Source organism: Centroberyx affinis, unplaced genomic scaffold (assembly GCF_046629955.1).
Source record: "Centroberyx affinis isolate AG114_WGS23_722 - 3 ecotype Tasmania unplaced genomic scaffold, CSIRO-AGI_Caff_v1 ptg002510l_1, whole genome shotgun sequence".
NCBI lineage: Eukaryota > Metazoa > Chordata > Actinopteri > Beryciformes > Berycidae > Centroberyx > Centroberyx affinis.
The window spans coordinates 366433-384952 of record NW_027280732.1 but is presented as its reverse complement, the minus strand read 5'-3'; the positions used below and the strand labels follow the sequence as shown (position 1 = coordinate 384952).

At 41.7% G+C, this 18520-nt stretch overlaps 1 protein-coding gene across 2 annotated transcripts in view; it reads left to right on the top strand.

The window, feature by feature from the left end:
* The window catches only part of tspan4a (tetraspanin 4a), an 89771-nt gene that overhangs the window by 1734 nt on the left and 69517 nt on the right, over positions 1-18520 (top strand). The gene's annotated exons all lie outside the window — the stretch shown is intronic.

Here is an 18520-nt window from a genome sequence, read left to right as displayed (position 1 = left end):
GAATAATAAAATGATTTTCCTCATCGAAATCTTTGCACTGTCATACCTCCCGACGCTCGGTGACTGTCAGCCCAGCTTGACACATCCCAGGATGTAATTTGACAGTGCAGAGACAGTAAATGAAAGGAGACAGCTTTCTCTTTTCCTGTGTCCTCCCACGTCCCATCAGCCCCAGCAGGGCTGAACTGATGACCCCGGACAGTTGGCAGCTGCCCACTGTTTACATTTAGCCTGCAAACACTCACCGAGAGCAAAGGAGCAGTTACACAGAGTCCTGCCTTTGATATCCCCCTCCGTGTTTTTTCCCTGCTGCCTAACAAGACTAGTAGTGCATATGGCATCTAACTATTTTTTGATGGAAGCACTGAAAATGTGTTTGGGAGAGAAGCACGAGAAGGGTGTAGAGTGTTTTCTTTAGTCGTAGCAGCTGGTGTGTGTGGGGTTTTTTTTCGAGCTCGCTCTGTGGCCAACTTGTGGGCTTCTGTAGGTGTGGCAGCTCTCTGGATAATTGCCCTGAACACTGGATCTACAGAAAGTGGATGTAACCGTACAACGCTGCATTGTACTGCTGCCCGCAGGTGTGTGTGCACGCGCTATAGTCTGCTCTACATTCACTCACCCCATTTTCCCCTCAGTTCCTTCAGTACATTTTATTTTCTTTGCCAGATTTCAGCCACTGCTCCCCTATTCCCTTTGTTCCCTCCGTACATTTTTCGCCTGCAGTTTTCATCCCCTGTGTTCCCTCACCTCACTTTTCCTCAGTCTGTCCTGCCGAGGGAACAAAGGGCTGAGCGGGCGTAGGAATGAAAGGTATGCTGAGGGGTAAAAAAATCAGGATTCAGGTAACATGAGGTGATCCTGGATGTGCAGTTTCTGATTCTGTGCATCGTGGATACACTGGGAGAGGCAGCGTGGAATTGGATAAGACACACCAGCTTGCGTACACAGTCATAGACACCCATGCACTAATATGAAAAAGATAGTAAAGATAGTAATCCCATAGGAATATTATAGTGGTACCCTACCATGGGAGATAAAAGATACCATGTCACTGTAAACTCGCTGCTGGAACTCCACAGACACAGTTTGAGATGCAATGAGATGCAATGAGATGAGATGAAATGTGACAAGACGAGATGAAATGTGATGAGATGAGATGAAATGTGACGAGATGAGATGAAATGTGACGAGACGAGATGAGATGCAATGAGATGAGATGAAATGTGACGAGATGAGATGAAATGTGATGAGATGAAATGTGATGAGATGTGATGAGACGAGATGAAATGTAATGAGACGAGACAAGATGAGATGCGATGAGACGAGATGCGATGAGATGAAATGTGATGAGACGAGACAAGATGAGATGCGATGAGATGTGATTAGACGAGATGCAATGAGGTGAAATGTGATGAGACGAGACAAGATGAGATGCGATGAGATGTGATTAGACGAGATGCGATGAGGTGAAATGTGATGAGACAAGATGAGATGCGATGAGATGAAATGCGATAAGATGAAATGCGATAAGATGAAATGTGATGAGACAAGATGAGATGAAATGTGATGAGACAAGATGAGATGAGATGAGATGAGATGAGATGCGATGAGATGAGATGAGATGAGATGAGATGAGATGAGATGATGAAACTCTATGATCCCAATGGGGAAACTGGGTCGGAAACAGTAACAGGATACAGCAATAAAAAATATATATTTTTTATTTGAGTTATATTTTGGTAGGACAAACCATGTAACTTTACATGGGTCAAGCAAATCTGCACATTGTCGTCTCATCACATTTCATCTCGTCTCGTCTCTCATCATCATTTCTATTTTTGTCTCTCCTGTCTCTCCACAGACTGTAAAATGATAAGAACTGATGACTTGCTAACAGATGTAAATACAGAATGGCAGTAGTGGGAGCCAATCAGCTGCATACTTGTAACTGTGTATATCTTTAGGGCACTGTGTCTTTGATGAATGAGATAAAAATGTCTCTGAAACTTCTCCTTACTGCAAAAACGACATAGTTGAGAATAGAAATATGTTTCAAAATCTACAAAAAATGGCCAAAACAATTTGTTTTTACATGCAGATGCCATTAATTTGAAATATATTTCAGACACTGGAAATGCATTTTCTTCATGTGCTGTTGATAACATATCTGCAAGTATACCCAAAATATATTCAAATGAATGCTATCAAATACAAATTTTTATCAAATAAATTTTTTGTGCCAATATGTATAACATATCTCTAAACATATTCTGGATATGTGAAATGTGTTTTTTTCCCCATATGGATCCTGCTGGGAACAGATTGCTTTAAGTGTCAAGCCTCAAAAATGAAAATGGGAAATAAAGGCAGAGTGTTTGACAGCTGCAGTTACAGCAACAATAATATGCACTTAGCTGCACATACTTGATGCCATGCATGATGTATATATATATATTTTTTATTCCGTCCTGGATTTGACAGCATGGCCTCTTTCATTTTGAAGGGTCTCTTTTGTCCCTCCCCTGTTATTCCTTGTTGAGAGCTCTGCTGAGAAGTTTAGTGCAGAGTGAAAAACCACAAGCCTTCACCACACTCTCCCACTGTCGCTGACTCCCGTCTCACGCCCAGTTTAACACAGAAAAAAAAAAAGAATACTAGGCAGCTCTCTTTTCCCCACTGTATATCTTAACCCTTCCCTCGTCTCACCTTCTTTCTCTCACTCTCTCCACTACTTCTGGTTGACATATGCAGCTTTTATCTTTATTCAGTTTTGTGTTAAAACCGTTAAGTTTTCTTTGTAAGTGATAGAGGTATCAGAGAACATCAGCATACTATATATAAACGGTTCTTTTTAGACCTCTTGGTAGAGCGACTGCATACAGATCTTTACATAACCTTTAATTTTGCATTGCAGGGTGTAGAGAAAATATGTACTATTCGAATGTATTGATTATCATGAGTTCATCATGTGCTTTCATGTCCTTTCCATGTGAGGGTTTATGACTGTCATGCATAGACAAGATCGTATTGTTCCTGAGACCCACTTATACAACATCCGTACAAATTCCGTACATTCCCTTTGCTATTATGTACTTCTCTCCATGCAGCATGTATCATTAAAGAGAACACTAAATCAACGTACGGCAAACTTGTCTTTATTACAAAATTATTCATCACAGGGAATACTTTTAAACATGCTGACATCCCACACAGCTAAAAATATTTCCTGTACATTTCTGATTTGGTGGCTAAAGGTTATCTGTGCCTCCCTGTTCCTCACATTTCTCACAAAGCATTCTCTCCACGTGCTTCGTTGCTTGATATGATTTAATTTTCTTTATCAGTAATTTCTGTCTGGAAATGAGCGACTGCCAGGAATGAATGTAAATGAGAGTCAAGCCCTTGTTTTAGATGTTTTATTCAGTATAGGTTGCTCAGTCTTTGGTGATCTTAATGGATTTGGAGGTTGCCTCCCTGGACATGGATCACAATTTAGCCTGAGAGGAAAAATCTATTTTCATGATTTTAAAATGGAGACGATCAGGCTACTAGAATTGGAGTACAATGCCTTCGGAAAGTATTCACCCCCCTGGACTTTTTCTGCATTTTTTTGTGTTATAGACTGAATACAAAATGGAAATTTGAGGGTTTTTTTTGGTCAATCTACAGAAAAAAACCCATAATGTGAAAACATGTTAGTGTTTTTTTTCCCAACTTACTGAAAATCTTCTCATTTGACTAATTATTTAAACCCTCTGAGTGAATACTTTGTAGAAGCACTTTTGGCAGTGATTACAGCTTCAGGTTCTCTTGGATAAGTCTGTATCAGCTTGGCACATCTGGATTTTGGGATTTTCTCACATTATAACTTGTAGTTTTACTCAAGCACTCTCAAGTTGGATGGGGAACGTCTGTGAGCAGATTTCTTCAATTTCACAGATTTTAAATGGGATTCAAGTCCGGGCTTTGGCTCGGCCACCCAAGGACTTTCACACTCTTGTACTGAAGCCTTTCCAGTGTCGGCTTGGCTGTACGCTCAGGGTCAACGTCCTTCTGGAGCAGAAATTGTCCCATCTGTAGATTTTGTCTGTTTTTGGCTTCATTCTGTGTTTCCTCTGTCCTTACTCGTCTCCCCATGCAGTCGCTGACACTGAAGCCTTCCCCTCACCGCCTGATGCTGTCACCACCACCCTTCACAGCAGGGATGGTGTTACATGGGTGATGAGCTGCGCCCCAGCTGCTGCCAAATTTAGAGGTTTGCATTACAGCTGAAGACTTCAATTTTTGTTTCATCGGAATAATTCGCCTCGTGCTTTCGGAGTCTTTCATGTGCCCTTTTGCAAACTTCAGGCTGTTGCCACGCGCCCTTTTTCCTCCAGGAGTTGGTTCCTTCTGGCCGCTGCAGATTTCTGAAGTGCCGCTCTGTCTGTTGTCCTTCTGTCAAATCTCCCATCGCAGCCAAGGAAGTCTATAGTTCTGTTGGAGCGATGCTTCTTGGTTTCCTCGCTGACCAAGGCCCTTCTGGCTCGGTTGCGCAGTTTCATCAGATGACCAGCTCTAGGAAGAGTCTGGGTAGCTTCATTCAGCTTTTTTAAATCTCGTAATGATGGAGCTTACAGTGCTTTTATGAACTCACAACCTTTCAGAAAATGTTTTAAACCCTTCCCCAAATCGGAGCTGATTCTTTCTGAATTCTACAGACAGTTCCTTGGACTTCATGGTACAGTTTCTGCTCATCCGTGAGACTTTATATAGACAAATGTGTTTTATTCTGAGTTATGTCCAATGAATTCATTTGGCCACAGGTGGACTCAAACCAAGTTGTAGAAACATCTCAAAGACATCAGAATGCACTTTAATTTGGAGTGTCACTGCAAAGGGGCTGAATAATTTTGGACTCAAAGTATTTGAAGTTCAAATGTGTTTATTTGTCAAGGAATCTCTATGTGTGTCCTTCACATATCTCGAGAACCGTTCGTCCGATCTACTTCACACTTGGCGGGTGTATTGCTGGGGACCCAAGGACGTGCAGTGTCGGATTGGACACGCGACACGTTCAATATTAATAAACTTTGAATAAACAAGCCAACAGCGCTCTGTGCAGCAGCGGGGCTCAAAGCTGCACTAGTATGAGTAAAATATTTGTTTGCTAGGTCCTCTCAGTATAAAAGGAATAAGGAACATATACTCCACAAAGATATAAAAAGAATTAAAATAGAAAAACAGAATTTAAGAGGAAAATAAAAGAGCATAAGAAGATAATTATTGTAGTGCAGTGACGTGATATAAAGTGTAATAGTGTTCATAAAATGTCAAAGCGTTCATTTTAATTTGTAAAACATTTTAAAAAACACTTTGACATTATGGATTATTATCTGTAGGTCAGTGACAAATAATCCTAATTTAATTCATTTTGAACTGAGGCTCTAACACCACAAAGTGCAGAGAAAGTCAAGGGGGTTTCTGAAGGCGTGTATGTGTGGAAAACTGGCCCTGGAAAACTGAACTTTCTGTCAGAACTGCACATCGACCTGATCTGAACTATCCTTCTTGTAAGAACATCCTGATTGCTAACGAGCCCTGAGAGCGAGGATCTGGCATCACTTCATCTTATTAATTTCATCAAATCTGGCTGCATGCTGTGAGCGATGCCACACTGTTTCTCTCTGCTTCTGTACTCATCATTGCATTTTCTTGATTTGCCATTCCTCCTGAGGTACAAAACAGAGTGTCACATTGAGCTCTTAATATAACACACCCTAAATGATAGAATATCCTGATTCCATGCCAGTTTGGGATGATTTATCTAATTATATCCCCAATTAGCTCACAGTGGCTAATGTCACACGTCATTAGCCCCTGTTAGCAGGAATATTCCCGGCACTGTAATTAACCCTCATATAGAGGCCTTGATTATAGTGTCCTTTGTAATGTCTGCTCCGCCCTGGCCAACCCTCCACACTCACACACACACACACTCACACACACACACACACACACACACACACACTCACAGACACGTATATAATTTGCTTATCACCATATAGTTATGCCTTGTATACCATGGCAGTCTTGTTTTCCATGGCAGTCTTTGTATACCATGGCAGTCTTTAAATACACTCTCTCTCTCTCTCTCTCTCTGTCTCTCTGTCTCTCTCTCTCTCTCTCTCTCTCTCTCTCTCACACACACACACACACACACACACACACACACACACACACACATTCAAAGAGACTATATAATTAGTTTATCACCATATAGATATGCCTTGTATGCCAGGGCGGTGTTGTTTTTAGTGGGCCAAAGAAAGTCATATGTCTTTAAATACTCTAAAATACATATTCACATACACACCCACACACATATATAATTTGTTTATCACCATATAGTTATGCCTTGTATACCATCAGTGTTGTTTTTAGTAGGACAAAGTCCTTAAAATACATATTCTCTCTCTCTCTCTCGCTCTCACCCACACACACACACACACACACAAACACATAAATAATTTGTTTATCATCATATAGTTATGCCTTGTATGCCATGGCAGTGTTGTTTTTAGTGGGTCTTTAAAATACATATTCTCTCTCTCTCTCTCTCTCTCTCTCTCTCTCTCTCTCTCTCTCTCTCTCTCACACACACACACACACACACACACACACAAAAATAGACACGTAAATAATTTGTTTATCACCATATAGTTATGCCTTGTATGTCAGGGTGATGTTTTTAGTGGGACAAAGAAAGTCATATGTCTTTAAAATACTCTAAAATGCATATTCACACACACACACACACACACATACACACACACACACACACACACACAGACAGGACAAACATATAATTTTGCTCTTATTTGTTGTATTTCTAAGTAGGTCTGTGATATAATTAACATGCACAGTCTGCCACTCCGCAGTCCACAGTGACTTGTTCTCATTGAGAAGTTCACAAGGTACTTTTTTTTTTTTTACTGCCACAGCCTGCGGATTAGTTGCCATGGAAACAAAGCTGTCGGAAATCAGGATGAATACTTTACCCAATACTTGTGTTTGCTTCCACCAGTTTAAGGTACATTATGGAAAAAGTTTGGAGAGCTCGGTTGATAGAGGCTCGGTATCTCCCAGGGACTCGAGTGCATTGAAACACTCGACTAATACATTTCCCTCTCTCCATCCACCCGGTTCTTTCTCTCTATCTCAGCTCTTGCTCTTCTTCTCTCCCCCCCCCCCCCCCACCTTTTACTCTCGAAGTTTACTTTTTACGCTTCGGCTCACAGCAAGATTGTAACTTTTTAACACATTAATTCCCTGATAATGCCTCTGTTCTTCCCCCCTCACTTTGTCTTCATAAATAGCAATGAGGGCATTATCTCAAATTCTAATTTGTTTTATTGGCATGACAAGTAGCCTATTCTCATATTGCCAAAGCATCAAACTGTGTAATGATTAAAAAATGATCATCTCTCCAGGCTAGATTATCTCGAGATTCACACCTCAGTTAAATTGTTTACGTGTTGCCGTCTCTTAACGGATCATTATGAGTGTGTTTCTGAATTTTGCCGTCTTCTCTGACTCTTATTAATTAGTGCTTGGAAAGAATAGCTGACAGTGTGACAGATCACGGCTGATACTTTACTGCAAAGTGACAATACAACACTTCCTGTTGTGTATGTAAGTGAAAATGCAATCAGTGATAATGCCGCTTTGCCTGTCAACCTTTTCCTTTGTGGTGACAGCGAGGCAGGGAGTTTTTATTAAGAAGGAGCACAGTTAGATGTTTTGTGTTATGTTATCTTATGTTGTGACTCCTGCGGTGAGACATGAATGTTACTCCGTGTCGATAGCGGTGATATACAACAGAGCTGTCACATGTTTGTTAAGCAAAACCTGCAGCCTGTTCTTCATCTGATTACCTACTCTGCTTTGTGACTTTTAATTTGGGTGAAACTTTTATATTATGGCTCGGTTTTTTGATGAACATGACAATTATAATTAAATATTAATCATATTATTATCAAATAATAATACCTTTTGAATCAAATGTTGCTATCATGTCAGTAATAACTGAGTACCTCTGCTCAGCATGGATTCCCCTGAGTGGAGTGGGTAAGTGTAGTGAGCAACTACACAACAATAACAAAGATGATAATAATTGGGTCATGATCCAACACTTGCACATGACATGAGTCATAAACATTTCATGCTCAATTTCAATTATCGTTTTTTCATTCAGTTTTTCACTTCTCACTCCCTGGACTCCATTGGGACTCCACTGGGGACCAAAGTGTTTGCTGGTTTTGTCCTACATTAGCTGGAGAGTATACTCACTTATTACTGGCAAAATATCAGCATTTGATTCATGAATTAGTATTATTTGATAATAATATGATTCGTAGTTGTTGCTCATCAAACAACAGAGCCATAATCTAAAAGTCCACATGAATAGAAAGTCACAAAACAGTGTAGATAATCAGCTTAAGAAAAGGCTGCAGGTTTTGCTCAACAAACATGTGACAGCTCTTTTATGTTTTACGTTTTTTATGTTCCAATTATTTTGTCCAGTGAGTGTGTGTGGGAGTCATTGAGTGCCGCCGAGCAGTGTGTAAGCTGACCACCAGGGGCTAAATGAGCCGCTGCTGAGGCTCTGCTGAAAGGACGGCGCTGTTCCCTGTCTCACATTCCCAGGAAGGATTTAAAATGCAAACAATCGGCCGAGTAAAAAGTCAGCCGAGGCAAGAATTCAAACAACGGGGAGGGTCCGGAAATATGGGGGAGAGAGAGAGAGAGAGAGAGAGAGAATGACATGCAGCAAAGGTCAGCAGTCAGATTCAGACCCACGGCGTTGCAGTTACACGTGTGCAACTCGGCCGGTCGAGTCAGCGGCGGGACGCCCCATCATGCTCACAATCTGCTCCCGACAAAGCAGTTTTATTTTGATGTCACTGACAGTTTTAATAGCTTTGTAACTAGCATATGGATCAACATAAGGCTGTAAATCGAAGATGTGTTTGTGAAGATATCACACTAACAAAAAAGCATCAGTTGAATCCAAAAATGCAGCTTACCCCAGACGGTGTTAACCAAGTTCAGCCAATTTGTTTGACAAATGCATAACCAGGCCTCACTGTTAATAGGCCTGTTAATTATAAATGTGTTTTTAATTTTTGGAGTCTTCCCACAGCCTTTAATTACAGTAGTGTTTGAGAAATAAAGTCAAAGTGTTTTCTTTCACAAACTTTTATTGCTAACAGCAGCTTTGAGGAAAGTTTCTCATGTTGGCTGCATGCCGTTGTAGCTTCTTTATTTTCAGTTAATTTACCCTCACAGCCTCTGTTTAATGACTTGAAATGTGAATAAATGCTTAACACAGTGCAGAAGCAGATGTGACGAGAGCAGGAACTCTGACACCTGACAATCTGTTGACATGATCCTGTCTCTCTTGGTTTAAAGCAAGCTGTCTGTCTTCATGTAGCTCACACTCACATTAAATAATTCCTCTCACCCCGTAACAAATGCTGACAGTCCTGTTGATAATTAGGTACGGAGGCGTCCGGTAAACTTGAAAGAATGCCTAAACATATCCGCTGTGGCCAATTTTTTCCAGCCATGCCAGATAGCAACAGCTATTACAGTTCCTGCTGATAACCACTAACCAAATCAAACATGTGTAAATGTTTCAGGTAGATATAAAAAATGGTTTTATGTCTTTTTTTTTTTATGACCAGGTTTTGTAGTTGAAAGGACGCCTACACAGGAACGCAGAACCAATCAACTTCTTTCCACTTCAAAAACTCCTTGTAAGAACTTTGATCTTGTTCAGTGAAACATTTAATTGCATTCTGGAAACATTTGCACACATTTGATTTGACAAACCCGCTTTGCTTTCCATGAACTAGTTACATGGTGCACAACAGGCTGCTGCTGCTGCTGCAGCTCAGCTGGACTTGTGTTGGATTTGATCAGCCCCCCACTGTGGCGACACTGGAAACATTGCCATATCTTGTATTCCAGTATCCCTACAAAACATATTATCACAGAAAGGGATACATGAAATTTTTTTTTCATAACATCATTATCCAGCCACTGATTTGCAGCTCTCCTGCTTAAGCTAAATCCATGCCAATTTCACAACACTACTGTAGCCTACAGCTTGGACCTGAATTGCTTGGCTGCTTGAATATCATCCTGCAAAAGATAATTATTTTTCTACTGTCATGCAAAAATACATAACATTTACAATTTACATGCATTACAAGCGTGGCTCCTTACAGCCTGTTAAGTGAGTATATGTCTGTTCGCCCTTGGGAGCCATCAAGGTTCCCTTGTCTTTGAAAGCCAGACTGCTGTATTGACTGCAGTCACAGGAGAGCACAATGGACCAAGATCCTTGAGGGAACGATGGAACTAAGCCACGTGACACACACACAAACACACACTTGTGCGTCAATTGATGTGGTTTGATGGTAGCTGTCTCTGCTGCTCCAGGGTCTTTATGGTGGTTAACTCTCTCGCTCTCTGTCTTCTGAACCTGCTCCCAGGAGCTGGTCTGCCTACACACAGCCACCTGTCTGAGGCAGCTATGTGATGAGATTACTCTCACTGGGATTTCAGCTCTGTTTTTATGTGTGTGTGTTTTCACATGCTTCTCTCTTAATGCAGCACATGAGGGAGGACAGGTGTCTCTGTCTGCTTCTGGCTCTGTGTGTGTAATCTGGGAGTGGGTGTCCTATAAATGTGGGACTGCCAATCAATTGTCTCGTCTCCATGTTAATGCAGCGTGTAACTGAACACCTGTGTGTGTGTGTGTGTGTGTTGGGGGGGGGGGTTTTTGGTGTTCATGCATATGTGTTATTCCACTGTAAAACATGATTTCAACGTTGTGTCTCTGCTTTAGCTCTAATATAATTCAGGATCTTTTTGGCATGTATAGCCCAGTTTTAGACGAAGCAGTGAATCCATTATTACTTATTTAAATACTGTATAAACAGCTGTAAATATGAAAAGTATGCACCAGAGGTGCCCATATGTACAAGATAATGCTTTTCTTTTGTGATATAATCCAGAAGACGTAGTCTAAAACATAGACATCTACTACACTTTTACTTTTAAACCCTATGTAGCCTCATTTTAGCCTAGACGGCTGTAAACCATTTAGAAGTCTTTAATGAAGGGAAAACTGCTCAGTGGGATTGTGTGTTGTCGTGAGTTTTTATGATTCCATGTGTGTTTGTGTTTGTAAAAAGGATGGATCGTTTTCCAGCATTCCCCCTACCCATCCTCAAGGGGAATTATCCACCCTTCATGTCCACAATGACGTGTCCACGTAGAACGCATATTTGTCTTCTCTCGGGCAGCATGTGCCTGGCAAACAGGATAATAACCCCTTTGCTAAGATGGATTAGCAGCAGAATGCAAATGGGAGATCTGACAGATACGCGTACATCGTGTTTGTAGGTGAGTAGGTTTTTTTTTTTCACGCTGGCTCTTCAAAGGTGTGGAGCAGAGATCAGAATCTGTCATGCTGCTCCAGACACCCCATAAGGCAGAAATGGTTGATAAATGGATGGAAATCACCTTCTCACCGTGAATTACCATAAAGCTCAAGGTTTGAACAGATCATGACAGACATGTTGTTTGCGTTCATCATATTGACTGATGTTCAACTAAAATGTGTGAATATTTTAAGACTTTCTTCTCAATATTCCACCACAAACAGTGCTGTAATCACAAATAGAAGTTCCCTTCATGAAATATATATGCAAGAATTATGCGTCTGTATATGAGTAGATAATGTTATTAAAGTCAGATTTATGCATCCTTACCAGTGTAGTCCCATTTGAGGACATGATGAGACAAATACATCCTGATAACAACTTTAAACCTAATTAGTTTTTCTGTGGAGGCAGCCTGCGCTATATAGATTGTATAAATAATTAAAGTTCAATTTCCTCAGTTCACCTTCCCAGATGATAGGTAATCTACCTTTAGGCTTTCCACCAGCACAAACATAAATGGCAAATGATGTATTTTCATTGTTTCTTACCCAGGCCGGGTGTTCAGCAGCCTCTGCCACCAAACACTCAGAAACTTTCAGAGATGCTTTTCATCACAAAAAGGCTGATAAGGTCAAGTGACAGTGTCTGTTCAGCAAATGATTCTTTAAACAGCGCACAGCCCTTGTGGTTCTGGTTAACTGAAAGGCTTATTTAAATTAAATAATCCAAAATTGACTGTGTGCTTAACCTTTATTTAAAGGCATACTGAGCAGGATTTTACCCCTTGAAATAGCATAAACCCATCCAAAAATTATCCCACTCAATCATTACTTATTAGTGTGTGACAGTGTTTGTGTCTTCAGAGAGCCTGCTTTCTGCCTGGATTTTCTTATTTCTGAATGTTCGGGACATTTCTGGGTGTCAAACTTTTGTCAGTGGGTGTGAACCAATATCTCTGCAGATTTTGGCTCAACTTTTTATTTTTGACGATGCGAAAACCCTTGCGTTTGTGACCTACACAGTCTCTGTGGAAATAACTTTATTTTCGACCTCTTTTGCAGTAGTGGTGAGTTTAAATGGGTTCATCTCTAAAAGCCACGCTGGCTGCAGTAGCGATCCTGAACTCTAACAGAGTAACTGGAGTTCTGGTCAGAGTGAGTGTGTCGTGAGCTGGCAGCTAGCTACCGCTGTTAGCGTAGCTTCGTTGTAGTGGAAAAGCTGATACCTAGCCAGTTAAGCTAACCTACCTACCTGTCCAACAGATTACAGGCCAACTCGCTCTTCATCCCCATCCTCTCCTTCAATACTCACCAACGGGTGAAAGCAAACCCCAGATTCACTCTTGTTTTGGAACAGTCCTTGTCTGCTTGGCGTTTCGCCTTGCCGTACTTGTGTTTTGTACCGTTCTTTGAACCGGGTTCAGGGACGAGGGGTCAACTTCGAAAGTTGTGTCTACAAGCCACAACCGGCGAAATCCTACTCAGTATGCCTTTAACCAGAGATATTTGGTTAAGTTCATATGTTCTTTTTTACACACTACTACCACAGTCTTCTACCTTCAGCCGCTGAGCAGCTCCACTGGGGCAGGTGGAAGTTCATTGTGTTGCTCAAGGGCACTTTTTTCAGGGTGGGGAGAGTGTTAGAGAGTGCCGGGAAAAATGGATTCTGTGTCACATATGAGTTTGCCCTCCAGTCCCCTGTATATGATTCCTACTAAATTCCCCGAAGACGTTATGGGGTCTATAGGTCCTTGCTTGTTTTCTGTTGTAAATATCACTTCCCCCAGCGGTTATAATGTACCTGACCTGGTTCAAAAGTGTTAAACCTTTCTTGGAAGAGTGTGACAGAATGTGGCATCATAGCTCCTCTCAGAGATGGTGGGGGGAAAAAAATATTTTTTTTGAAAAAATGTCAGAATGTTTTTTTTTTGTTTTTTTTGCAGAATATGTCGAGGAATCTGCCGCTCACCCAGCTGCAGTCTCTGCCACGCTGCTGGAGCAAAAGTAGAAGAAAAGGAGTCTCTGCACGCTGACTTCACTGCATATTTCACATTTTAATAGTAGGCTTTCCGTCTAGGAGACCTTCATCAGATATTAATTAATATGCATATTAAATGTGAAATATGCACTGAACTGAGTGTGCGGAGACTCCTTTTCTTCCAAGTGTGTTTTTTTGGAAACATCACACAGGACTGAAGCCACTCTTCTCTTGATTACTGCTGATTCCCTGCGTTTCTGTTAGTGCTGCTTGACCTAATCGCAGCCTTCAACATGAGTGATCTTGCTTTTCTAATTTATTGACTGAGGAATTGTGTCTCTGCAACTAGCTTGGACGGGTTCTCATCTTACCTGTCGAGCTGGAAATTTTCAATCTCTGCTGTTGATTGTGTTTTTTCTTCTTCTTCACTGATTACGTTTGGTGTGCCTCAAGGCCCATTTCTTGGGCCAGGAATGTTTTATTTATGTGTTATCCCTTGCTCATATTGCATGCTGGGATTGCATCGCTATGCCAGCGGTACTCAGCATGTCTATCTAGCTGTTGTCAAGGACTGGATGTGCCAAAATTTCCTTCAGTTAAATTTAGACAAAACTGAGGTGCTGAATATATCTCGAGACAAATTCAGTTTTCTCTTGGTCCTTTATCTCTACATCAAGCTTATATCTAAGAATTTAGGAAATTGAGCAACATACTAAAAAGCTTGTTCAAATATGTTTTTACCAAATTTTTGTCTTTTGATGATACTGAGAGACTTAGATATCATACTCTATTCTTATTATTTTGACATTATATTATTATTTATGATATTATATTATTCCAGTATTATATGTTCTTTTATATTCTTCTGTAATGCTCTTTTAAGTTTTACCTATAGCACTTTTTAGCTATATTAAATGCATTTTATTTTTACACCATGCTGCACAAAGTGTAAATGGGGGTTATGTGTTCGCCCCTGTCTCTCTGTCTGTCACTAACACACATAACTTGCGCTGTTCCGATCATGACAAGTCAAGTCACGTTATGTTTATTTAGGACTTATTATAATCACATTTGTTTGTGGATGGAACAAGGCGGCGTGAGCCCAGTGTTCCCCACTGAGGAAGCATTTGGCAGGAGATGGATCCGTTTTACAAGCAGGCAGACAAAACCATAACAAAACCTTTCAAAGACTTGCACTATAATCACAATATACAGGTCACACTCAATCAGCCCCTTTCCAGTTTGTAAAGCATGACTGCCATGTGTGACACCTTCCTTCATGACCCTTAAATTACATTACAAGCAAGTGGCTCGGGTGTAGCATCTCTGTAAGTGCTATTCTGGCTGTTTTATTGTCTATAAAGCTCTATAGTCAGTGTAGCAAATCTTTCATCCTGCATGAACTGGCTTGGTTCTGTAATACATGTTTATTTCCCCACAGAGCAGTTCTTATTAATCTTCATGGCTCTGATTCTTAAATGATCTTTGGTGTCATGCTGTTGTGAAAAAGCCCTTCCAGTCTGCTCAGCTTCCACCAGACAACTGTGTTTTTGTCTCCTTTCATCAACTAACTGAAAGTGGCCGCTGACTAAAACTGCACCCTGCCAGCACCTGAGAGCACCGAGACAAAATGGAATGTTTAGATCTACACATTATGCATGTATAGAAAATGGCAGGAACTGTGGTTCAGACTTTAAGCTATTTTCACCTAATGAATATTGTGCATTCACAGTTTTAAGGCGCAATAATGGAGTTTATTCAAATGACTCACTCCATGTGATTTAATAAATGAGAAAGCATTAATTTAATCTATCATTGCACAAAGAAAGCATGTTTTTAAGGGAAAAAAAACACTTTAACAGTTAAAAAGAGCCATCGGTGATGCATCTTGCATTTCTGGACCATTTGGTTGTCTAGTGTTTTATGGCCAAACGGCCAAATGTGAGTGAGTGCACGTGAGGTTATGAATGCACGTGAAATTTGAAACAACATGAACCGCGCCGCAGAGCCTCTGTCCAGGATTGGCTGAACAGAGAGGAACTGGAAGTGCTGGCCAATTCTTGTGAGGTTATTCTTTTTGGGGGATATGGAGAGCTGAATTTTCCTGCAGCGTCACTAGTGCTGGAGGTTTCAGGTGCACCGTCCTCATGAGAAGCGCGAGAAGCATGAACTCCAAGCTGCACGTATGGCATGAACCAGCCCTCACCAACCTGGCAACCTCCCATAATTCTCCCTCCACCAAACCCAACCATCCTATCAGATCCAACCCCCCCCCCCCATCCTAGGTCTAATTCTTATTACTTATCAGCAGAAACTGTTTTTTTCTTTAGTATTAGTAATATGGTAACATTATACTGCATGCTTAGTGATGCTGCTTTGACAGTCAAATTGTGTTAGCCATGTCAGCTAATGCTAATGGTGACTTCACCTGGCTGAAATGGCTACTGTTGAAAGTAGTTGCCATCTACAGTTTACTCAATTGGACCTAGTTGGTTTGGAGATAAACATAAAGTAGCTGACTGATCCACATCATGGATGTTCCATAAAATCTTCTTGCTGTAGCCTTGATTTGGACCGTCTTGGGTCCAGAGTGCCAAAAATAGCATCATGGTGAAAGTGTGAACATGAATGATTTTGTAATGATTGCATAAGGTAAAATTCTACCAGGCAAGCAGCTCTAAATTAAATGTCTTTTGGAGAGCTAGTCTCATTTCATATGCTCATGTTGCAGCTCTGTGCGCAATGCGCTTATCCTTGGAGCCTATTTTGTCACTTAGCTGAGATATTCAGAAGAGTCATATCCCATCTTTAAACAAGGGAATGCAAGCCAGCATCCTAGCCCTTTATGGCTGCATGGAGAGTAGAGTGCAGCAGAGTGCATTTGGAAGATTTGCGCATCTGACTGAGCGCCTCTGCCCATTTATGTCTTTGTTCCATTTCACGTTCTATTATAAAAGTACCTGAATATGTGTTACTATCTATAGACCCTCAGTCTTCTCACAAAGATAAACTTCATAATGTATCATTTTTCTTTGTTACAGTCCAAGACCTTTTTTTCATTGATCTATTTGTACATACTGAAGACATCAAAGCTACTGCGGCCCTTTGGGTGCTGCTGCAGCATGTTTACTTTTTTTTTTCTGCGTGTGTGTGTGTGAATGGGTGTTTGCGTGTGGGGTGGGTTTGTGTCTGTGGTGGTGCGGTGGGTGGTATGTGTGTGTGTGTATTGGGGGGGGGGGGGGGGGGGGGGGGGCATAACATGAAGGACTAAGAATTAGGCTACATATTTGCTTTGTGATGCTAAAATGTCTGTAAATGCAAATCTCTGATGGATTCTGCTGCATGACTCATCCAAATCTATATATTTTATGAAGTGACTGCAGATTAAATCGATTACTGCGTTAATTGACGCATCAAACGAATGAACCACATACTGTATGATTACGCCTCTTTTTCTTTTTCGTATGAAGTGCGATTCATTAGAATGGATTTTAGATCATGCATGCAATTAGCAAACACCCTCAATGTGGGAGAGATATCTTGAATATGATTGTGCCAAACCCTTAATTAGCGAAACTTAAACAAGCAGGAGAAACACACGCACCCATAGGAGACAGAGTAGAAATCTGATAACCAATACCTGTGCGGCTTTAAAACCTCCACATGGATTCGTAGCCGCTGACCCAGATGGCCACCAGGTTGTGGAGAACATGCTGTTATTCTGCGTGAGTGTCAGTGATGCACTTCCCAGTATGTTCATACAGATACATGCTTTCAACGGGTTGTTTGCTGTGCGGTAACCTGTGCTGTGTGTGGGTTATATGTGGATATGCCCCATCTCCCGGTCCGGAGGGACAGACAGAGAAACATGACTGAAGCCAAGCGTATAGAGAGAGAGCAGCCTGGGTTGTGCGCAAGAACAACCTCTGAATGTAGAATGAGTTCCAGGCAGGAGGCAGAGAGAGAGAGACAGAGAGTGGAAGAGAGACAGAGAGAGAGAGAGAGAGAGAGAGGAAAGGAGACAGCCCTAGCGCAAGTGCAACGGGCTACACAGCACTGGTATGTTAACCACAGACCAGGTTTTTATGTGTGTGTGTATTTCTCCGTGCCTGCGTGTGTGTGTGTGTGTGTGTGTGGTGTGCGCCTGAGTGTATGTGGTAGATGGTTGGACATGATTGGCGTGCACACGCGGGAGGATGGGCTGCAAGACCCTGATTGGCTGCGCTGCGTAGTAGGGTGTGGCTAGAATATGAATGACTGCTCCAGCCTCTCTCGCAGTCAGGTTTTGGGGACAGTTACCAAGGAGGGATGGGGTGTTTGAGATTGTGCATGTGGAGGGGAGAGCATCGCAGCTTGTGAGAGAAGGAGAGAAAAAAAAGGGAGGGGGGCAGAGAGAGAGAGAGAGAGGAGAGAGAGAGAGAGTGAAAGAGGGAGGGAGGAGGAATGAGGGAGCTTCAGGCAGCCAGGCTGGACTACCGCTCAAACACTGCAGTCTTTCTTCTGCTTCTCTGAGGAAACTGTCTCTCTCTCCCTCTCTCTCTCTTGCTCGTTCCCTCGCTGCTTGGCCATGACCCTGGTGGACACCTTGATCTTCTTGCCCACCTAGAGAAGAGGAGAGAGAGAAAAAAAAAAACGCTAGAGCGGAGGGAGAGAAGAGGGACGGCCGCTGAACACTTTGCCTCACTGATGAGAGTCTGGAAATTAATTAAACGCCGTCAGCAGCAGCGCAGAGAGCGAGAGAGAGGGGGGAAGACAACAGAGAGGGATAGAGAGTGAGGTGTAGGAAGAGACAGAGGAGTGTGTGAGAGAGAGAGTTGGAGTGAGCGAGCTGGCAGATGTGTGGAGAATGAGCCGCGGGAAGAGGAGGAGTAATCCCTAGACACTTTTGGAGACAAAGGAACAAGTTAGGGCAGAGGCAAAAGAAGCGAGCAGAAAACTCGGCAAAGCTGAATTCAATAGAGATATCCATTTAAGAAGCCAAAGAACGGTCTGCTCACATGCATTATTCATCCCTTCATGCCTCTACTGCTTTTTCATTCTTCCTC